Below are 5196 nucleotides of genomic sequence, written 5' to 3' on the forward strand. Positions count from 1 at the left end.
GGGATGGGATCCACGGGATGGGATGGGATCCACGGGATGGGATGGGATCCACGGGATGGGGTGGGATGGGATCCATTGAATGGGATGGGATGGGATGGGATCCATGGGATGGGATCCACGGGATGGGATCCATGGGATGGGATCCACGGGATGGGATGGGATCCATGGGATGGGATCCACGGGATGGGATGGGATGGGATGGGATGGATGGGATGGGATGAGGTGCTTCCACTGGTGCTTCCATCTCTCCAGGGATGCCCCATCCATCCTGGAGCAGCCCTGATCCCTCCCCAGCCCTGGGAGCGGCTCCTCCCATGGGCAATGAGGATGTGGCTGCATCAGTGGGGCCAAATAACGACCCCAACATCCCCCTAAGCCACCCCGCTGCTGCTTCAGGATCTGTTTGCATTGCAGACAGCTCCAATGGGATCGGCTCCAGCATTCCCCACCTCTGGCTCTTCCTTCCCTCATCCCAAAAGCACTGCCCTACTCCCCAGGTCCTCAGGTGCAGCAGGAACTGCGATGTTTTCCATGGAAGAGCCCAGGAAGAGCCGAGCAGCAAGCAAAGCCACCAAACCTGATAAGGCAGGCAATTTTGAGATGCATATCCACACAGCCTAATCTCCAGCAGCCGGAATTCCAGGCAGGGACATCACTGAGGGAAGAGAAGGCAGCATTTGCAAAAGCTGCCTGAAGATCCAGAACATCCCAGATTGCCAGGAGAACAGATAAAAGCAGTTATTCAAACCTGCCAAAGTGGGTGATAAAAACAAAGATACGGCCAGAGGATCAGACATGGGCACAGAAAAACCACCTGCAGCCTCTGGGAGAGGAGTGGGATTGGTGTGGGCATCAGAGGTAGGGGACAGCCGGGAATATCTCCCAAAAGAACATTTAGGGCATGGAAAACATAGCGTGAGCACGCAGGAAGGTACGGGGTGTACAGAGCACGCAGCTGCAGAGCCGAGCAGCACAGGCTCCCGGGCACTCTTGGCTCTGGTACAAGGCAGAAGAATGGGAATCAATAAAAAAGGAGTGGGATAAAGCCTGCACAGCTCCAACCGAGCTCAGCAGAAAGGCAGGAAAGCGTGGAGCTGACAGAGCCAGCTCGAGCAGAGCTGCATCGCACGCAGGAAGTGTTGGGGAGGAGAAGAGGAGCTGGCATCACGTGCAGGGGGAGAGGGAAGCAGGGCTGGGAGGTTTGGGACAGGGATTACAGCCAAAATAGGGCTGGGGAGTCTCAGCATCACTGGAGTGGGCTGGAATTCTGAGGGAACAGGGTGCCCAGAGCAGCTGTGGCTGCCCCATCCCTGAGAGTGTCCAAGGCCAGGTTGGACAGGGCTTGGAGCAGCCTGGGACAGTGGAAGATGTCCCTGCCCATGGCAGGGGGGGATTTCCATGAGCTTTAGGGTCCTTTCCAACCAAAACCATTCTGGATTCCACACGGGGACCCAGCAGGTGTGGAGGATCCAGAGGCCATCCCAGGACTTCCTGCACTGAGCTGCAGCTGCCACTGTGACCTCAGAATCCGCAAATCCACAAATCCCAGTGCCTGGGATGATTCCTGCAGCTGCTCTGCTGGGCCAGCCCGGGGCTGCCGTGGAGCTCATGGAATGCTGAGCATTCCAAACCCTCTGTGAAGAGGAGGAATTGTTGTCCAGACAGCTGCCAAGCTGGTCCCAGCTCTGGCCCTGCCCCGAGCTCCTTCTCCCACAGGAGCACAAAGCACATCCAGCTGCCCGGCCCTGCCTGACCCCTCCAGGGGCTGGAGCTCACCCTGGATGTGCTCACAGATGTGAAATCAGAGATCACAGCCCCAGGGAAGCATCCCTGACATCTCCAGCTCCTTCTCTGCCAGGTCTGATCCTGAAAGCTGCAAGGGGATCACACACAGGCGTTGGGAAGGAGCTCTTGAAGCAACTGGAGGAGGGGGAAGGCAGATGGATGCTCCAAGCAATTGGGATTTATTGCTCAGCCAACCCTCCTCCAGCTGTGGGAGGCAGCAGAACAAAGGGGAGACAAGGATTGATCCCAGAGCCTGGAGGGACATGGAATGGAGGAGCAAAGCAGGAGCGTGGCCAAGGATAACAGAACCCGGAGTGCCCAGAGTTCCCAGACTCCAGCAGGGACATTCAGGGTGGTGTGGAGGAGAAATTACCATCCCTTCAACTAAAACATGACCAGACAGGGCTGAGGTGGCTGCAGAAGACACAGCAGGGCAGGAAAAGCCCCCAGACCCATTCCAGGAGGCCCTGCCCAGGGTGTCACCACCTGCACAACCAAGCAGCTGCATGGAAAACTGGAGCTTTTCCCTGGAGATTCCTTTCCACTGCCACAGGAATGAAGCAGGACAAGGCAAAGAAAGGCCCAGTTTTCCCCCCAAACCCACCCTGCAAAGCCCTGGTGGGATCAGGAATGAAAAAAAGGAATGCCAGCTGAGGGACAGGGACAGCTTTCCTGGTATTCATCTCTGCCTGCACCTCCGGGAATGCAGGATCAGGATCCCAGCAGGGCTGGATCCACAGCCCACAGCACAGGGCAAGCCTCACCTCCAAGGACACATTTTGAAAGGATCCACAAGCACAAAAGAACAGTATTTTCAGGAGATGAGAAGGCAGCATCCCTCCTGTTCCTTGGGAGAGGTGGTGGCTCTGGACCCCAGGCTGGGAAAGTTCCACCAGATCCCCCAGAGACCTGCCAACCCCACCCCAGCCGGCCCAGACCAGATTTTTAGGGATGAAAGTTCCACCAGATCCCCCAGAGACCTGCCAACCCCACCCCAGCCAGCCCAGACCAGATTTTTAGGGATGAAAGTTCCACCAGATCCCCCAGAGACCTGCCAACCCCACCCCAGCCAGCCCAGACCAGATTTTTAGGGATTCCCTCCAGGGGAACGCTGGGAAACCTTGCTCCAATTCCACCTCCGTGGATAAACAGCAGCACAGGAACACCCAGGAAGATCCTCAGGGACCCTGCTCTAAAGGGTCACCGGTGGTTGGGTTGTTTGGGGTTTTTTGGGGGGTGAAAATCTGCTCATATTTTATTTATTTGCGTCAGAAAAAGTCGGGGTTTTTTTGCGGAGGTAAGCAGCTGATTACGCTCAGGTTCTCCAGCTAATGAAGAAATAGGCTGAATAATTAATTATTTGAAAATAAATTATTCACGGCTGGTTGTGATTCCAGTGTGGGAGCAAGGAGCTCCGAGTGTTATTTTGTTCCTTTCAGCTTAAAAAAGAATAATGCATGTACCCACCCCAGGCAGCCCCAGCAGATCCCGGCTGGGATCAGGGATGGGTGATCCAGGGGGGAACAGCTCCTTTCCATCACTCCACCCTCCGGGAGAAAGCGTTCTCCGAAGTGAGCTGCGGGATGCTGCTGGAGCTGTCCCCAGCTTCCTGCGAAACCGCCCCAAAACTGCCCTAAATCCCGCATTTACACAGCTCAGCTCCCGCTTTTCACAGCTCAGCTCCCGCTTTTCACACCTCGAGCCAGGCCTGACCTCGCAGATCCTTTAACAGCTCCTTGAGCTGCTGGATAACGACCATTCCCACACTAACAATGGATTTTAGGGATAATGATCGCACGGATCATTGGGAAAGGCATCACTTGGGACACCCGAGATCCTCCCCTTGCTGGAGGATGCCCCGGGATAGAGATCCCTGCTGACTCAGAGTCGCTGTTTTAAAGGCTGATCCTTTACCCTGTGCATGTACCTGTAAAAAAATCCTGGATTTTCCTGCTTCCTGCCAACCTGGAACCCCCTCTGTGCGGCCCTGATGGAACAGTGGGATCATTTCCCCCCACTGCTGCCACCGGGGACGGCCCTGCTGGATTTTCCCCCTCTCACCAGGGTTCGCAGCTCATCCCGATTGTCCCTCAGCGAGTTATGAAGTGGCCCTGAACCACGGGAAGAATCCATGGGAGATCCGTGGGAACAAACACTCACGGATCCCTCTGTTAGCGCACCAGGGACCCCTCCAGCAAATCAGGACCCTTTTAATTCCCCCCCTGAAGGAAACAAGAGGCCACATGAGGCCAGGCCAAAAGTCTCGGGGAAACCCTAAATCCACCCAATCCACTCCTCACGGACTCACGGTGGTGTTCCCAGAGCTGGCTCCTTCACTACTTAAATCCCGAATGGATTTTCCCACCCTTTGCCTCAGGGTGACCCAATTACTTCCCCGCGAGCTGCGATGATGCTGGGATCCCTCCAGCCCCCCAGGGAATCTCCCAGTTTTTAAAGATCCGGCTGGAAGAAGCTTGGAGAAGGATTTGGGGAACTCTTTCAGGGCTCCGAGCTGCTGACAATGCCTGGATGTCCTCCAGCCGCTCCTGCGCTGGGAGCAGCGGGGTTGCACCTCCTCCTGCCTCCTTTGTTTCCCGCTGGATTTGGAATATCTGCGGAGCACCCCCACCTTTCCCACTCTGCCGTTTCACAATTTCTCCACCTGGCTCTAACGATGGAGCTGTTTCTGACACGGAAATAAATCCCCTGCTCCCTCTAAGTGCTTTCTTATTGCCTCTGACCCTTCTGCTCACTCACAGTCCATTAGGTTCTTTTGATTTCTCCCAACTGCTGCTACCTGTGTTTTTAGGGAACACATTCCTTTTGTTTCAGCCTTGCCCAATCCATTTATTTCTCTCTTTTCTCCCTCCACCCCACACCTGTGCACTATGGAAAAATAAGGAAAAAAAGCCCAGTTTCAGCACACTTGGAGCATCGCTGCTCACTGCCGTGTCCTGCCATGCTGGCAGCAGCAACAGGAAAGGGCCAGGATCGAATTCGATTTGCTCCTGCTTGAGGAAATCGGGAGTTTTCTTTCTGTTAATTTCTTTTTGCTGTTCCTCTCGCAGCGGGGATGAGGTTTGGGCTGCGCGATGAAGTCATCCCTTAGCTCCGTTCTCTCCGGGGCCGGCTTGTTCCTCAAGACGCAAAGTGTTCCCAAAGCCGCCCCTTTTTCCTACCCTGAGTCATCTCCCTGGAGCTCACAGACAGATGGCTCAGCGATTTCTCCTGCTCGCCGTTAAACCCTCGAGCGTCTCAGCTGGATTTTACCCATTCTGTGCCACTTTGGATCCCGTGCTCCTGCAGGTGCGTGTGTGCCCCTCACACCCCCAGGGTTTTACCTCCTGGTGCCACAGGAGGGGTTTTCGTCCAGCCTTTTAACATCCAACCACTTCTGCTCTTGGCCAGACA

Source organism: Corvus brachyrhynchos, unplaced genomic scaffold (genome assembly GCF_000691975.1).
Source record: "Corvus brachyrhynchos isolate BGI_N302 unplaced genomic scaffold, ASM69197v1 scaffold99, whole genome shotgun sequence".
Classification (NCBI taxonomy): Eukaryota; Metazoa; Chordata; class Aves; order Passeriformes; family Corvidae; genus Corvus; species Corvus brachyrhynchos.